Source organism: Rhinatrema bivittatum, chromosome 1 (genome assembly GCF_901001135.1).
Source record: "Rhinatrema bivittatum chromosome 1, aRhiBiv1.1, whole genome shotgun sequence".
NCBI lineage: Eukaryota > Metazoa > Chordata > Amphibia > Gymnophiona > Rhinatrematidae > Rhinatrema > Rhinatrema bivittatum.
Genome location: NC_042615.1, coordinates 668,900,773 through 668,920,215, shown reverse-complemented (window position 1 = coordinate 668,920,215; position 19,443 = coordinate 668,900,773).

Sequence of the window (19,443 nt, the reverse complement as noted above, 5' to 3'; positions counted from 1 at the left end):
AGAACCTGCGACCACCAAATGGAATCAATGCCCGAGTGCTAGGAAAACAATTAATTGAGGGGCATATGACCAGCTGGTAGGAAGCCCAAATACTGCAAACACATATGACATAGAGAACAAATGTCCAACAGCAATACATGCCAAGCTAAAGCAAGCAGATGACAGGAGCATTATAATTATGTGTCACTGCCAGGCAATCCATGGCAGAACCAGTCAACAACTAGTGCAATAGGCTGACTCATGTAAGACCTATGACTAACTCAGCAAGATAAATGAGAGGGCCTGTCGCATGGGCTAGACATATGATGGTACCAGGGGTTATATAAAATTAATAGCCCAGCTTATACTCTGCGATTTAACCAAAGCCATTAAAGAGATGAGCATTAAATAGGTAGATCAATTTCACTTGCCTAGAATAGCCATAGATCAACAAAGACATTGTTGCTTGCAGTAGAAGGTGCTTCACCTAACCGACCTTAATGCACTGCTCGAAACGCATCCGTGCATAAGTGGGTTTCCCATGCTTAATCTGTTCTGACCTAGATGCTGGTTAAAATAGAAACATTAATCTCCACGTAGCCCCTTTCTTGTGTGCATGCTGTACGCAGCTAGTTTGAAAGTTAGGCTCTAAGCATGTACCTCAGCATGACTTGACCGAGGTTACCAGAAACAGCAGTGGGATATGAAACCTGGTTTCCCTAGTTCTCAGCTAGAACTTATAAACAGTAGCCTACTCCTCCATTTCTGTGTGTGGCTGTGTGCTGAACACACGGGCTGTTGCAAGGCAGCAGCAGATTGCATAAACCATAACTTAGATGGCACTATGGAATGGAAGAGGAGGATTGACCCCCCCTTAAGGACAGGGGATCCCCCACCTTGGGGAGCTGTAACTACCCTATCAGTAAAGAAGTATTTCTGAAAAATACGGCCGAGACCACCCACTATCTCTCTTTTCCTATGACCTCTTGTTTCCAGGTGCTCCTTCTGACATAATAGAGGCTCACCTCCCATGGGTGAAAACCTTTGAGATAATAAAATATCTCTATCATATCTTCTGTATTTTATTTCAAAAGCTTCTATTCAGAATATATCTTTAAATTCCAGACAATTGCCAGGGTATACATTTTTAGATCCTTAATTCTGCTATGCTTTAGAATGAGGACTACTGAACAACCTCAGGACCTACTGCATCTCGTTTATATACTCAGGAGGTGCGATCTCCAGAATTGTATGTGGTATTCAGAATGAGGTCTCACCAGAAAATAACAACTCCCTGAATCTGCTAACCCTTGCCTGAACAGTAAAATTGCAGAAAGTGGGCTGAAATAGTCCAGGACACAGGCCGTGTGGCTAATTAATGTGCCTTCCAAGAATGGCTGATGCTGTAAAACCCAATTAAAACTATGAAAAATGTGTATCTTGCCTAGTAAGGCACACTCACAACCAGGCCACCATAGCTTGGGGGTGACCTCCATGCCTCATGTTTACCTCCTTGGGATTACCTCTGTACTTGTAGAGGAGGGACTCAGCTAGGTGGTCATTTCAGTTGCCACTGCTGCCTGATGGCACATGCAATTTTAACACTCACTCATGAGCCAATTGCGCTCGGACACCGGGAGAACCTTTACAGCCTCCCAAACTGCAGTGAGCTCCTCTCGTGTGATCTGAGCGTCCCGTCATGCAGCTAGCCTACCATACCCTCCCAACAAACACACTCTGCACTGGAGGGGAAGGGGTGGGGGGGAGGGTTGCTCCCAGATGAAAGCATGCCTGGCGATGGACTCACAGTGCAGGAGCCTTCAAAGCCTGAAAATGGAGAAAATTCAATTTAGCATGGGAGAGACCTGCAGCGATAATGCCAACAGAGTAGGTAACCCCAACTTCGGTGCTGCGCCAGTGATGCACTCACCCTACACTCAACTCTGCGCCATAAAACACCCATCAGCTGCAGGAGTTGCAAATGGTGCAAAACGAGAACTTGTTTCTGGGGTGGGGTGTGGGGGGGGGGTGGGGTAGTATCAGTTGGATGATCCCCAACTGCTCACCTCGTAGCTGGCCCATACTTGCTCCCAATGAGGAAGGCTCCTATTATATCTTGGCAGCCTGGTCAGTCTCCTCCGTCGCTACCTCATACTCCTGATAGCACAAAAAGGGTTCCCCGACTGCCCCCAAAAATGCCTGCATAGGTGTGACATCATTGTGCCCACATGCTGCCGCTGCTAAGGTGTGGGGTGGGGGTGAGCACACATCAGTGGTGGTAAAATGCAGCACCCACCTGATGGTCTGCAATGGTGGTAGGATGGAGCCCCCAACCCGAAGGCCAACCATGACCACCTTTTCTCTGGGGTGGGGAGGCCGAACTGCTGTCGCACTCTGGTCCTGCACCACCAACTGGAATGCCAGCCCTGCAACATCCATGCCATGTGGGGGGGGGGGGGGGGGCGAGGTAAGGCAAAATGCACGCATGCTCCCAGGCCACTTGACACAACCACACAAAGAGCCCCATAGGAGGCGCCCTGCATCCAGAGCAGAGCAACTTTTTTTTTTTTATAAAGTTAACCTGCAACACAAGTAGGCTGGAAGCTGACAGGCCCGGTAGCCATGACTCGAAACAAAAGGAACCCAGACAGCAGATATGACCACAAGCAATCAGGCTCCAAAGAAATGTACTCACTGTAGGTCCTGCACAGAATCCAATCAGACAAGACAGCAGTCGAAGAGAGCAGACAATCCAGCAAGAGGGTCCCCCCTCCAAACCACCTGCAATGTGACTGCTACCCTCAGCCTGCCCCGGGCCAGGATCCAAAGGTAGGCTGCAAAAGATGGGGAGGGCCCAATCGCTGATGTTTTCCAACCTTACCCAGTAGAATTGCTGAAAGAAGAGGCTTGAGGGCGGGCGGGCCCCCCAGCCTCTGCCCCCTCCCTTGCTCCAGAGACAGAACACCTCCCCAGTTGTGGCCTCCCTGCCTTACTTGGGGTGGGTCAGCTTCTTTTCCATATCTACAATCTAGTAGGTTGCAGGATCCCAGGCAACATGGATTTTTTTTTACCAGAGGAAGGTCCTGTCAAACTAATCTGATTGACATTTTTTTTTTTTGATTGGGTGACTAGAGCACTTGACATGGTTTATTTGGCTTTCGGCAAGGTTTTTAATACAGTTCCACTAGGAAGCTCATGAATAAAATGAGAAACCTGGGTGTGGGTCCCAAGGAGGTGGAATGGATTACAAATTGGCTGATTGACAGATGTCAGTGAATGGTGGTAAATGGAATCTATACTGAAGATAGAAGAATCATAAGTGGAGTGCTTCATGGACTGGTTCTGGGGCCAGTTCTGTTCAATATCATTGTGAGTGATACTGCGGAGGGTTTAAGAAGGTAAAGTTTGTCCTTTGCAAATGACACAATAGAATGGACACATCTGAACGAGTAGAGAAAATGAATAAAAAAATACCTGCAGTGTTTTCAGGAAAGTGGGCACTTTCATTATTGCCCTCTTAATCTTTATTATCCTCTTCTCTTTCTCTCTCTCTCTTGCCTATCTGAAGAAAGATTTCTCTCCTCTTTTTACTGATTAGGATGCTTTTCTCCACTCATCTAACTGCCTTCGCTTCCTCCTTTTGATTTTCCCAGTCCTCCTCCTTCTGTGCTTTTTTTTTTTTTTTTTTTCATTTTAGACAGGATATAGAGCATATGTATTAGATGTGTCAGTATGCAAGTGGAGCATAGAGGTAATCTGCTGAAAACTTGAACAAAGAAGCAAATCAATTTGTTTTCATTATGTCTGTTTCTTGACAGTTATTTTATAATGAAGAAACAGGAGATTTAGTCAGAAATGAATCTACATGCAGCACATTATATCTTCTCTTTCAGATCAGTGCTTAACAGTTAATCCCTACCACCAGCTCTATTCTACTGTTGCTCCCCCCACATCCACCCCTAAGAAGTAAAGCAGCTGATGTGGAACAATAAGTAATGCCTGTAAAAAGCTCAGTGTAATTTAGTGACCCTCCAGTGGGAAAAAAAATAATTGCAATGCAACGAAAAGCTTAGAATGATTCCTTCAGGAAGTCGATGTGATCAATCTGACATTATTTTCCTATAACATCTGATCCTGAAAGAATCACTATAAGGATTCATTTCATTGTACAGTAATTGAAGGTGCTCCCCGCCCCAATTTTAAATCTTTGAACTGAGCAAGATGTAACCAGCAAGTCATATAAAATCATCACGCAGGCAATACAAATGTCTCATTTTTGCAAAATTATTTTTAAGATCAGAAGCTTGTTTCAAACCTTCAAATCCCTCTGTATAATGTCAACACTATACAATCTCTTTCAAACTTAATTTGTTTTTTTTTTTTTTTTAATCTTACAAAAGCCAGACATATGCAAAGCCTAATTTGAAATAAGAGGAACAAACTAGTTTCTTTATTGATCAGTCCGATCAGAAAGCCTGTTTACTTAAAAAAAATAATATTAATAATAATTTTCACAATTGCCTCAATCACAGTTTCAAACGTTGATGAGCACGTGATAATTTATGATAGTACAACAAAACAAAAAAGACCTATAAACTTGTCCTACTTTAAAGCCACAAAGGAGACTAAGGCCAATAACTATTTGGGAGAAATCTGTCTAAAAAATCTCTCTTTATAGCTGGAGCAGAGGCTGCACACAGACCAGTTGGGTCTGCCCTGCTCCCAGCCATGGAATACATTAGCTGCCTCATTTGCCTATGTATAAATCTGATTGTTCCTTTTCACACTTGCAAGGTTGGTCTAATGAGGCTGATCCCCCTTTAAAAAAAAAAACGAAACTGGGGAATAGATTCTAGGAGAAGGAACAAGATGGTTGCTTGAAGGTGGACATTGAGTGTATGCTATTCCGACCTCTTGGTTTCTTAATTGAATTTCTTTCATCATGCCTCCTAAACAAAAGGGGAAGGTAAGGGTTTCCCTGCCAAACTCTCTCACCTTGCTGGCCAGCAATTAATTACTCCCTTCATGTCCCAGGACCCACATGGGTCTGGTGATGAATTCCCTGCTGCGAGTTCTAGCGGAGGAACACTGGCCTCACCTGGGGACAAGGTTTCTCTCAGCCCCTGCAATCAAGATTGTCTGCCGGTGGCAAGACACAACTGCTCTCAGGAGGCTGCTGTGGTGCAGAATGATGACGGCGTCTCTACAACTGCGCTGGTGGGGCCCAAGAGGGTTTGGTGTCTGCCCTTCCAGCCTCCAGTGTGCTGGACATGACTTCCCAGATGACAGACACTCTGCATTGGATTTTTGATTCTTCCATGATTTCCAGGCCTGCCTCGGCTGCTGCTAGTGCTAGTCTCAGATTTACAGATGGTCAGTTTCCAGATGATATACCCCAGGAGTTGGGTAAGCCTGCGGCTATTACATTGGAGTCTCTATAGGAACTTTTGGCTAAGTTTATAGTTTATTAGTTTTCTATACCGCCACATTGGTGTTAGCCTTTGCAGCGGTTTACAACTTACACATAAAGAGAAAATACAATAAATAAGTCCAATAAAAGGTAACAGCTAAAATTATTTAAAAGCATTTTAGCTGTGCAAGTAGAAATAAAATTATGAAAGGCTATTCCTTGGTATATTATTCAAGGGTAAAAGTTAAAACAAATTAATAAAAACCAACATAAATATAATATCACACTCATACAACATAAAACAGTTCTGCCTTTAGCTTAAGGTTTGGAGCATTCATTTAAACCTATTACTGGCCACTTAAAGTTTATTGTTCATTTTCCAAGTATGCGGGTTTAAATAGCCAGGTTTTTAAATCAGCCTTAAATTTTTTCTTATCGATCGTTAATCTCAGTTCTGTTGGTAGATTGTTCCAAAGTTTGGATCCTGCTATCGACAGTGCACGTTCTCTCACCGGACTCAGTCTAGATGAACGTATTGTTGGTATTGAGAGGAGAGCCTTATTTGCGGATCTTAAGTTTTTTTGTGGTACATGTAATTTTAAAGATAAGTTCAGCCATTCTGTTCGATCTCCATATATCAAATTGTGTATAAGGCAGGCGGCTTTGTATTGTATTCGATAGCTGATGGGTAGCCAGTGAAGGGAGACTAACACTGGGGTAATATGATCGAACTTCCTTTTTTCCCATCAGCACTCTCGCCGCCGCATTCTGTAATACCTGAAGTGGTCTAATGGTTGATGCAGGTAAGCCAAGGAACAGAGTATTACAATAGTCAATGTTCGTAAATATAAGAGATTGCAGCACAGTTCTGAAATTGTGATGGTCCAAGATTACTTTTAATCTTCTCGATGTTAGTAATTTACAATATCCATCCCTCAATTTTAAAGCAATATATTTTTTCATATTCAATTCTGAGTCAATAATTGCTCCCAAATCACGGGCAAAATATAATGGGGATATATTGATATTATTTTCAAGGGTTAAAACTGGAATATCTTTGTAGCTACATTTTCTTTCTATTAGAATAATTTCTGTTTTATCCATGTTTAATATCAATTTCAATTGTTGTAGAACTTGTTTTATTGCTGATAAATGAATGTCATCAGCATACATATAAAATTTCAGACCTAGTCCTGCCAATAAATGACATATAGGCAGGACATAAATATTGAAAAGAGTGGCTGATAACGTAGAACCCTGAGGTACACCTGTCTGAATTGGAAATGTATCTGAATAAGAATTATTGATTTTGATTTGAAAAGGCCTATTTGACAAAAAAGATTCAAACCACAAGAGAGTTGTCCCTGAAATCCCTATCTCTTTTAACGGTTTTATTAAAATTGCGTGATCGACGGTATCAAACTCCGTGGACAAATCTAAAAGTATTAAAAAATAGCTCTGTCCTACGTCGAAGCCCCTTAAAATTGTGTCTGTAAGGGCAATTAAAAGAGTTTCAGTATTAAAAAAATTTTTAAAACCAAATTGATTTGGGAATAAAATATTTTTGTCTTCCAAAAAGTTGTCGAGTTTTTTTTGTACGACTTTTTCAATAATTTTGGTTAAAAAAGATAAATTAGATATGGGCCTAAAATTATTAAATTGGGAGGGATCAAGTTTGGGGGTTTTTTTAATATAAGTTTAATAATAGCATTCTTTAGAATTTCTGGCAGCAAACCTTCAGATAAAGATAAGTTGACTATTTTCATCACAGCAGGAGTGATAGTTTTAACGATAGTTTTAAGAATGCTTACTGAGATACAGTCAATTGGGTGTTTGGCCGGATTACGTCTTTTTATTAAAGTTTCTAGTTCAAAAGAAGATGTCATTTCAAAGTTATTCCATTCTAAATCTGTTTTTTTGGCATTTTTACTTCATAGGTTATAGTTGACTTGATATTGGAATTTAGCAGATCAATTTTATTTTTAAAGAATAATGTGATATCATTGCATTTGTCTTGATAAAACTACATTTTTTTCATTTTGACATTTTGTTAAGTTTTTAACTATTGTAAATAAGGCTCTTGGATTATGTAAATAATTTTAAATTTTTTTTTTATAAAATTATTTTTTAACATTGTCAATGGTTTTTTTGTAGCGATTTAATGCAGATCGTTAGATTCCTAAATTTTGTGGGGTTTTAGCTTTTCTCCATTTAATTTCTAACTTCCTTAGTTCTCTTTTTGATTTTTCTAGGCTTTTGTTATACCAAGGATTATAGATAGTTTTGGGTTTAATTCTTTTTACTATAGTAGACAAGTTTTGATTGTTTCCATAGTTAAATTGTGTTATCTTACCTCTAAGGTGGAACCACAGGTTTCCAAGCATGATTCCATATTATTTGAACATGAAAATAATTTGTTACTTTTCGGAAATTTTTTAAGAAAATTCAGAATATTCAGGCTACTTTGGTTCAAGAGCAAGGGGCTATGTCCTGAAGGGTTGAAGTTTTGGAAAATGTTTCAAGATGTCTTAATCTTTCCTAAAACAATTGGGGGCATTACCTATGGTGACTTTCAAGAGATATTTTTTGGTCATTTTTGCATAGCCCCAAGAGACAATTCCTCCTATTAACAAGGGAATCTTTTTAGGGATGTGCAGAGGGACGCCATACATTGCATTCGGGATTCATATTCATTGGGGGGCAGATATGTTGCATTCGGCAAAGGGGCCCCCGATACGTTTATACGTTAATTCTTATTCGTTTCCCGGCTAAAATTAAATTAACTACAACCTCCCACCCTCATGACCCCCCCCCCCCCCCCAAGATTTACCAAAACTCCCTGGTGGTCCGGCGGGGGGTCCAGGAGCCATCTCCTGCTCTCACACTCCTCAGCTGCCGGTTTCAAAATGGCACCGATAGCCTTTGATCTACTATGTCACAGGGGCTACCGGTGCCATTGGTCAGCCCCTGTCACATGGTAGGAGCAATGGATGGCTGCTAGTATTCAAAATGGCGCCGATAGACTTTGCCCTCACTATGTCACAGGGGCCGGCCATCCATTGCTCCTACCATGTGACAGGGGCTGACCAATAGCACCGGTAGCCCCTGTGACATAGTAGGTCAAAGGCTATCGGTGCCATTTTGAAACCGGCAGCAGAGGGTGTGAGTGCAGGAGATGGCTCCCGGACCCCCCACTGGACCACCAGGGAGTTTTGGTAAGTCTTGGGGGGGTCAGGAGAGTGGGGGGTTTGTTTAAATTGGCTCCTTTAGATGGCCAAATAATTCGGCAAAGATGTGTTGTATTCGTGGGGAATCGCGATACGTTTCACTTCCCCACGAATACAACAAATATGGCCCTATACATTGCGGATTACCAATTCATAGGGAACAAATGCACACCCCTAAATCTTTTTGACATCTTTTCCATCCTCAAATGTTCAAGTTGTTCTTAATTCCTCCCCATGCTTAATTTGACTGCATTCTCAGAAACGTCTGAGGTTGGGATAATTGAACAGGCTAAATTGCTTGTATCTTTGGTTATGGATTCAGATTTGAATAAAGTCCTCATATTTTAGGAACTTGAATGTTAACTTTTATGGCCAAACTGTGATAATTTACCCAGATTTATCTAGGCCTACACTGGAGAGGAGGAAAGGTTTTCTTGCTCTTAGGATAGTTCATTTCATTTTTCATTTTATTAAAATCTATTAAACGCCCTACACAAACAAGGTCTGGACGATTTACAAAAAACATGCATAATAATAAAATAAAACATAAAAAGAATTCACTTGACAAACAACTGTCATTAACAGAAAATCATTAGATTTCGTAGAAACCATACCATTCATGCATGTTCAAAGAAATTCCATCAAGATGTTACAGGGATGGAAATATACCATATATATTCCTTGGGACAGGACTCAATCTAGATGTTACAGGATTGGAACTAAGTTAGTACATCAAACCTTACAATGAGCCTCTGAACTTAATAAAGTTATCACACTTCTCAAAAGATACTAAACGCACGATGGAGGAAAGCATCTTTCAACAGCCTTTTAAACTTTTTTACATTATCCAGAGAACGTAATTAAAATGGGGTGAGATTCCATAAAGATGGAGCAACAATTGAAAAAGACGTCTCTCTTGTGAAAAATAAACATGCTTGTCACACGTTGGCTTTGGGAGCATCATTTCTATTGTTATCCTTACAAATGTTTTGTTAAATATCAGGCTGATTATTATGTTTTCTTATCTCCTGAGCAACTTAAAATGTTTTATAGACACTAGAAGGGTAATGATATCGTCACCAATTTCCATTTTGAACCAACAGGCTTGATATATAATTTGATATGGTGCCTTTTTCTCCTTCTTGATAAGGTTTCCTTAAATTTTTTTCTTATGTGCTCCTCTTTTTCTCTCTTCCCCTCTTTTCACTTGTGTAGAATAGATTAGTGATCACTGGTTGTTACTATTATTATTCTTTATATATTGCCTATTTTTTGTTTTTGCTCTTCCATTCATATTGCCATATAAAGTTTGTGCTTTGTTTAAAAGATATACTCAATAAAAATAAAATTAAAAAAAAACAACAAAAAGGTATGTCTGAGAAAGAATACTCAGGCATGTAAACTATAATGAGGTAAATTAAACATTTTGTGGCTTCAGGCTGAGTGGGCCAGAAATGTTTTATTGTATGCTTATTATTGCCCAGTTTACTATTATTCAGACTCTCCTGCAGCTTCTCCTTCAGCTTTGAATTGCATTTTATTTTATTTTATTCAGCAGCCCTCCTATTTTTTTCAGCCACTTTTCTTATCTTAAATTGAGTGAGTCAATCCCAACGAGATTTATGCTAACACTACCCCAACTCAATTTAGTTTGACTGGTACAGTGTACAATTTTTCACTACTATAACTGTAACTAAAGAAATGAAACAGATAATAAATGGTATGTGGTAAAGAAGGTCTTTATTTTCATCAGTTTGTAATAACACAGAATTAAATTCTATGTCAGAGACCAGGCCATCTCTGGAGAAAAGCATTTCTGGCATAATTGATGACAATTGAATTCTAGGTTCAAAGTGATGCTTTTAGGAATTGTCATAGAACATTTCAGTCCACCTATGTCCTTATTGATAATGTACAAATTGATGTTCACTTGATTTAGAAACATAGAAACATGATGACAGAAAAAGACCATATGGCCTATTCAGAGGTAGCCAACTTTTTTCAATCAAGAGCCAAGAAACCAGAATGCACAGTATCAAAAAAGCCTCACATTGCCAAAACAGAGAGAAAGAGGATAATAGGCCCTTTGGTAGACTCCCCATTATGGACCCTCTTCCTCTATACCTCCATCAGAATCTCTCAATTCCCTACCCTGTTCCTACAAGGCTCTCTCAAGCCTCCTACCAGTCTCACTCTCTCTTAGTTCCCTTACCACGTCCTAATTAGTCTTTCGATCCTCCAACTTGTTCCCATCAGGCTTTCTCTCAAGCCCTCCACCCTGTCCCCACAGACCTCTCTCATTTCCCCACCCTGTTCTCATCAGTCTCAATTGATCCAATCCAATCTCTCCAGTTTGAATCCTCTCATCCTCTCCCTTCTAGTCTCTCAATCCTTCCACCACTCTCTCTCTCTCAATTCCTCCATTCTGTCTCTACCAGTTTCTTAGTCCTCCCACCAGTTTGACTGAATCCCCTTACCCTGTCCCTATCAGTCTCTCTCTCTCTTTCTCCATTCTCTCTACCAGTTTCTTTCAATCTCCCTATGCTTTCCCCAGCAGTCTTTCTCTATTCTTGCATGTATCTCTCTCTTACTCAATTCCTCAAATCTGTCCCTACTAGTTTCTCTCAATTCTCTCACCATCTCATTCTCTCCACTCAATACTTGCCAATCTCTATCAATCCTCCCATCAGTCCCTCTCTTAATTCTTCACCCTGACCCATCACATACTCTCTCTCTCTCCATCTCTTTCAACCCCTCTACCCTTGACCCACCAGTTTCTCTTAGTAGATCCAGCTTAACATCTCCTCCCATGAGAATGATGACAAAAACTGAGTGGCTCAAACATCACATCTCCTTCCCAAATCTTTGTGCTACTTTCCTCTTCCATTTCATCTTCTGTCCAGCATTAGTATCCCTCTAACTCCACTCCACCCTGTCCTCCTCTACTCAGAGCCAGTATCCCTATGCTTTCACCCTTTCTTTATTTTCCAAATAAACCAACTCTCTCTGTCTGTCTCTCCCTGACTCCATCCCCCTTATTTCTTTCCCTACTCTTTGTAATCTCTTTAGCTTTCTTACACCCTTGGTTATCATGCATTCTGGCTTTCATATCCCCCTCCCGCTTTATCACTTCTCTGTGTGTCTCTCTCTTAAACCTTCCCCCTCCCAATCATCATTTCTTGCTGTTTCTCACCCATCCAACCCCATCACCCCTCTAGATCTCAGTCTCCTTCTCTCCACTTCACATCCTATGACTCTCTGTACCCTCCATTCCCCCTTCACTACCTATGGCTCCTTATCACCCATCCTTCCTCCTCTGCCCCTCTTCACCACCTTTATCTTTGTCACACATGTCTTCATCACCACCACTACCCCAATCCCATCCCCACCATAACACCATTTTTGGTTCTTTCACACAAACACACACACAGCCTATTGGAGGCTGGGGTCATGTATGGAGCAATAAAAGATTATATTATAAGGATGGCCTACATTTGACTGTATCAATACAAAAAATTGAAAAATCCACAAATGACAGCAAGTCAGTAATAAATACTCAAATATATAAATCCTGTGACACGTATAAGTGGGTTGGGGAACCCAATGTGACCTAATATATTGGTGCCCAGAGGCTAAGCTAATAAAAGCTTTAAATGGCAAAAAGCCTTCTTTTAATCATTGGTTACAATGAGCTGTTTTTTTTAGGAACGCTTCCTTGTCAGAAGCTGTGCCATCTGTATGCACTTAGAATGGGGACGCTTCTATGTCTGAAGCTATACCATAGAAGTGTACTTATCTTTACATCATTTACACGTTGAAGAGCCTTGAGATGATGCTGGCTAAATGGATAAATCCGACGTTATTCCGAAACTCAGTGTTTCGGAGGGAACCTCCTTCTTCAGGGGGTACCAATGTTGCCGGCTCAATCGCTGCGAGTAATGTGGGTACAAAAAGATAAAAAAAAGTGCATGAAAAATCCCACTATTATCTGAACGATGGCATTTCAAAAAGGGAAACACTTACTTGCACAAGAAACACACTTATGTGGCTGCGCATATAGGGGCGGATTTTAAAAGGCCCGCGCGCACGCGCGCGCCTATTTTGCATAGGCCGCCGGCATGCGTAAAGCCCCGGGACGCGCCCGGGGCTTTCAAAAAGGGGCGGGAGGGGCGTGTCCGGGGGCGTTCCCGAAACGATGCGGCGTTTCGGGGGTGTGCCGCGCCATTTCGGGGGCGGGCCCGGGGTGTGGCGTGGTCGAAGCCTCCGGACCAGTCCCCGGGACCGGAGGACGAAGCGGGGCTGCCGGTCGACGCTCGCAAAGTTACGCCTGCTTTCAGCAGGCGTAACTTTGCCGACAAAGGTAAAGTGGGGTTTAGATAGGACCGGGGGGGTGGGTTAGGTAGGAGAAGGGAAGGGAAGGTGGGGGGAGGGCGAAGGAAAGTTCCCTCCGAGGCCGCTCCGAAATCGGAGCGGCCTCGGAGGGAACAGGCAGCTCGCGCTGGGCTCGGCGCGCGCAGGTTGCACAAATGTGCACCCCCTTGCGCGCGCCGACCCCAGATTTTATAAGATACGCGCGGCTACGCGCGTATCTTATAAAATCCAGCGTACTTTTGTTCGCGCCTGGTGCGCGAACAAAAGTATGCGCTCGCATATCGTTTGAAGATCTACCTCATAGTGTCTCGGTGTAGCTCTATAAACAAAACAATATAGAATGGCGAAACAATCTTATCCCCAAAAATATACCTGGCCCCCGTGGAGAACTGACTTCCGCGATGCTGTTACAATGTCTATCGCTTGGCCATGAGTCATCTGTCGGCAGCGATGTTGGAGTGAAGACGCCGACCTTTAAAGATCAAAAAATCCCACCAGATCGGTGAATATGTCCTTAATTGGGCATTTACGTCACCGACGGCGCTATCTTAGAATGAAATCTATCCGAAAAAGGGTATAGACATGATTGAATCACCATTTTGAATATCTCTTTGAATATCGCAGACGCCCAAGTGTGTCCTTAATTGGGCGTCTGCTTCATCAGCGGCGCCATCTTGAATTGTAAACTATCCGAAGAAGGGTATGGACGTCATCAGTAGCCATTTTGAAGATCTCTCATATGGGGGATGACCCAAGTCTGGTCCAAACAAGGATATCTACATCATAGAATGCCATCTTGGACATATTGGCCGGAACGGTAGCATGGAGGAATCAAATGAGGGTGTACCACTCGATTTTTTCATTTAGACCTTGTGGTTCCACAGATTGAAGACGATAAATCCATTGATTTTCCTTCAAATTCAACACCGAAAGTCTGTCACCACCCCGCTACGATTGAGTGACCTGTTCTATAATAAGCCACTGAAATTGTTCAAAAGTATGTTGGTGGGTGGCACAGTGCTGTACAACAAGGGCTTTTAAGTCCAAATTTTTGATCCTGCTTCTGTGTTCAATCAGCCGAGTCCTGATTTTACGTTTAGTTCTGCCAACATAGATTTTATGACATGGGCATATAAGTCCATAAATTACAAAGTCAGAATTATAGTCCACAGGTTGTTGCCGGGTAATTTTCACACGAGTGTTTAGATCTTGCCATTCAACTCCTGTAATGGCTTGAGTGCAAAAGCTGCAATTCCCACATTGCGTTTGACCCGGGGGACCAAATGGCTGGTCGATGTGTTGGGTGGCATGGACCACCTGCTATCTGTTGTTGCTCCCTCTGCTGTATGCAAACATAGGCAATGTGTCAAAGATCTGATGGGGGCTTAGAACGTGCCAATTACGCTGAATTGACTGTCTGATCTGTTGGGTGAGGTCAGTGTGTTCCAAAACACAAACCAATTGCGAAAGCTGTTTTTTGCTCCTATATTGTAGAAGAGATTCACGAGTTGAAAATTTGGCCCTTTTGAAGGCCCTCTTAATTGTTCCTGCCGGATATCCTCTTTCCCGAAACCTGTCACTCAATACTGCGCTTTGTTGTAAAAAGTCTTGTGGATCTGAACAAATTCTCCGAATGCGGAAGAATTGTCCTACTGGGAGTCTTTCCTTAAACCTTCTGGGATGGTGACTTTCAAATTTTAAAAAATTATTTCTATCGGTGGGTTTCCTGTAAAGGGATGTGTGGATGAGTCCTGAACACTTGGAAATTAGGATGTCCAAAAATGACAATTTTTCCTTGTCAAATGTCATGGAAAATTTAGGTTGTGGGCTTGTGGAGTTCAACCATGTGTGAAACTCAAGAAGTTGATTTTCAGAGCCGTTCCAGATGAAAAAGATGTCGTCTATGTATCTCGACCACTGTGTGACAAATTTAAAAAGAGGCGAGGGATATATGACTGTTTCTTCAAATTTAGAGACGTATAAGTTGGCGATATCAGGGGCAACTGGAGACCCCATAGCCACCCCATGAATCTGCAGGTAGTATTCTTGTTGTACGAAAAATAATTATTAAACAGGACTAATTCCAACAGTGACATCAGGAATTCAGTGGGAATACGTTGGGGGCATGTCCGGTTGATCAAAGCATCCTTCCCCAGTGCCAGTGCTTCCTCTTGGGGTACATTTGTATAAAGTGCTTCAACATCCAAGCTAACTAAGATTGCCTCATCCAATACTGAAGACATGTCCATGAGTTTCTGTAACATGTGTGACGTATCTTGTATATATGATTTTGACATGCTGACAGCGGGTTGTAGAAAATGATCAAGTAATTTAGCCAACGGTTCCAGGAGGGAGCCATTGGCGGATACTATAGGCTGGCAGGGGGGTTAACCAAGGTTTTATTTACCTTGGGTACCCCATATATGACTGGTGTTCTAGGGGACTCGACGTTTAAAAATCTCATTTCCTTTGAGGTCAAAAAGCCAGCTTGTGAAGCTGTTGTAACAATTGTTGAATCTGGTTGTGAAGAGCTCCGTCAGGTCCATGTTCTTCGTTGGAGCTCCATGTCCTCTGTTACCTGTTCCCGATGTTCATGTTCCAGTTCCGTTCCTGATGTCCGTGATCCTGTCCTGATGCCCACTATCCTTGGTTCCTCATCGCCATCCTTCTTCATGTCTGCATTTCAAGCCACCGGAGGGACCCTCCTGCCTGAAACCAAGTCCTGTCTTGGTCCTGTATCCTTGCCTGAAGCCAAGCCCCGTCTTGGTCCTGTATCCTTGCCTGAAGCCAAGTTATGTCTTGGTTCTGTGCTTTGAACTCTGTCTCACCCTCAGATACTTGAGCTTGCTCCGTCCATGCCTAAGACTCTGACTGAACCTGTGCCATTCCAGCGTGATCTGCGACCAGCCTGGGATGGGCTGTGTAGGGCGCGCCTTGGTACAGGCTTCTACCGAATCTTTGCCATGTTCCAGCTTCAGCTATTCCACACCTCATCTGGAGCCTGCTTCGCATTCAAGCGTGGTCCGTGTCCAGCCCATTGGGTCCGCCCGTTTACGGTGGGCTGTGTAGGGCGCGCTGCGTGGCAGCCTCAACCCAGTACTTCGCTTGCTTCTGAATCCTTGCCTGAATTCTTGAATACCTTGAACCTTGCCTCGTTTGAGTCCTTGTCTTCAGTGCCTTGTTCCTGTGTCTTCGTTTCCAGTGCCTTGTCCTGAGCCTTCGTCTGCCCTCGTCCGGAGTCCAGCCTGGTGCTTCTTGCCATTCCAGCGGCAGGTCTGAAAGGGCTGGGAACAGTCGGAGGACTGTTCATTACCAACATCTTGATTGTTGGTTCCAGAAGCATGCAGGTCCGGCAAAGTGTTGGACTGTCAGCTTCCACCCACGTTGGGACGTGCCTCACCTACCCTCAGTGCTTCTTGGATTCATCTGGGACTGTGCCGAGGCTCAAGGTCACACAATCCCCTCAAGTGGGACAGCTCCCTCAGCGCTCCCATAACAGTATGCAAGGCCTTCTCTAACAGGAAGGCCTTCCATAACAGTAACTTTGTCCAGATAATGAGTTACCCAGACAAAATTTAGTTGGGGAGCAGGTAACTCAAAACCCAAACTCTTTGAATAGTGACCTCATTGTATACTAAAAGTTTACTAATGAAATATACTATAAAATTAAAGATGGATTGTGATACAGGCAGATACCATTTTTCCCCTTGATTTTCCGAGATCTTATGGTCATGACCTACAGGATAACAGCCAGGGTTTACGATAGCAATCCTAGCTCACTTATTTTCATCCCATCTCCAAAAAATATGATTCATTATAAATTATTTTGGTTGCAACTTTTGACTGAATTATTAATAAATCATTTTATATAATACTTCTTTAAGCATCAAAAATCAATAATGAATTCATATTTTCCCCCAATGACTTTGTGATGCTATTAGATATGAACTCTTTTTATTGAAGTAAAAGAGGGGGGGGAGAATCTCATTTCCAGCAAATAAAACTCCTTGGACAATCAGTTCATACAAGAAAAAGCTATGTATTTTTTTTAGTCATAGCAGCTAAACAAAGAGGCCTCAATGCTTTTATTGGAGACTTTGATGTGAACTGAATTTTGAAAGAAGCATTTGTGCAAGGAAAGAATGGAGGTGACTGGTTAGACATAATACAGCTGTTGATTTTCTGGGAGGTTTGATGTAATATAGTTGTAAACTGAATATGGAACAGAGCATTGCCTCTCTGGAGGAGGTCAAAGGTCTCTCAGCTGTTTACTTTGGCCTGAATTCTTTGCTATCATGAATGAATGGGTGCTGTTGTTTGAGCAGTTCTTTTAAGTCTGTCACATTTTAAAACATCTTATTTTGTTCTTTAAATACTTATTGAACACATTTGGGGATCAGGTGAGGGCTTGTGGATAGAGGAGAGCAGGGACAGAGGGATCAGGTAGAGATTTGGGGATTGGATGGGGACTTGGGGATGGAGAGAACAGGGACTCAGGGATTAGGTGAGAACTCAGAGACTGTGTAGGAAATTAGGGATGGGGAGAACAGGGCTCAGAGAGTAGATAGAGATCTGGGCATGGGGAAGAATGGAGAGTCAGCGATTAGGTTAGGACCACTGGATTGAGAGGATACTTGGGGATGATGGCAAGCAGGGATTAGGTGGGGCATTGGGGATTGGGGGACTTGAGGATGGAGGGAGAGCAGAGACCTGGGGATTGGATGGGGACAAGAATGAGACTGGAAATTCAGGATTGGGTGAGGACTCAGGGAAAAGGGACTGGAGACTTGAGGATGAGGGCAACAGAGCGAACATGGTGATTAGGTGCAAACCTGAGGATGGAGGGAAAGTACTAACCTGGGGATTAGAGGAGGACATAGAGATTGGGTGGAAAGGCAAGGATTGAGAGGAAGAGAGGAAAAGCAGAGAGAGATATGGAGATAAAGGTCTCTAAGATTGGATGAGGATTGGGAAGGAGCGTGAACTCATGAATTGAATGGGGATGAGGAGAGAGCGGGTACTGAGATTTAATGGGGGTTAGAGATTAGGTTGATAGTATGAACTAGGTGATTGGGTAGGATATGGGTAGAGGTGTTTAGTTGGACTAGAGAATATGAGACATGGTTCAGAAAGGTGGGAAAGGGTGGAAATATGTGAATGTCCTGGAGGACCTTAGAAGGGGTTGAGAGGCAGTAGAAGGGGACAGGGATTGGTAGAGGGGGTGAGAGATAGAGGAATGGGGCAAGTCTGTGAATGGGTTAAGAGAAAGTGGAAATGGGGAAGCTAGGGAAGCTGAGGAGGAAGAAAAGAGTGAATTGGAAGCTATGTAAGGGTAAGAGATAGAAAGAATAGCCTAGTAGTTAGCATGATGGGCTGCAAACCAGGGAAGCCAGGATTGAAATCCCTCTGCAACTCAATGTGACCTTGGGCAAGTCACTTCACCCTCCATTGCCTCAGGTACAAACTTACCCCTAGATTCACTAAGCCATGATGCTTTATCACAGGATGGGTCCCACTATTGCAGGGGGTGGGAGTGTCATAGAAACATAGAAACATAGAAATGATGGCAGAAGATGACCAAATGGCCCATCCAGTCTGCCCAGCAAGCTTCGCAATTTTTTTTCTCATACTTATCTGTTACTCTTGGCTCTTAGTAACCCTTGGTTCCATTTCCCTTCCACCCCCACCATTAATGTAGAGAGCAGTGTTGGAGCTGCATCTAAGTGAAATATCTAGCTTAATTAGTTAGGGGTAGTAACCACTGCAATAAGCAAGCTACACCCATGCTTATTTGTTTACCCAGACTATGTAATTCAGTCCTTGTTGGTTGTCTGTATATAGATCCACTTTTCTTCATTCCCCCTGCTGTTGAAGCAGAGAGTTATGCTGGATATGCATTGAAAGTGAAGTATCAGTCTTTCCCCCCTGCCGTTGAAGCAGAGAGCTATGCTGGATATGCGTGAAGTATCAGACTTTCTCCCCTGCCGTTGAAGCAGAGAGCTATGCTGGATATGCATGAAATATCAGTCTTTCTCCCCTGCCATTCAAGCAGAGAGCTATGCTGGATATGCATTGAAAGTGAAGTATCAGGCTTATTTGGTTTGGAGTAGTAACCGCCGTAAAAAGCAAGCTACTCCCGCTTTTTTGTGAATGCAAATCTTTTTTTCCACATTCATTCACATCCTCTAGACTTTATGGATCCACAGTGTTTATCCCATGCCCCTTTGAAGTCTTTCACACTTCTGGTCTTTACCACTTCCTCCGGAAGGGCATTCCAGGCATCCACCACCCTCTCCGTGAAGAAATACTTCCTGACATTGGTTCTGAGTCTTCCTCCCTGGAGCTTCAAATCGTGATCCCTGGTTCTGCTGATTTTTTTCCGAAGGAAAAGGTTTGTCGTTGTCTTTGGATCATTAAAACCTTTCAAGTATCTGAAAGTCTGTATCATATCACCTC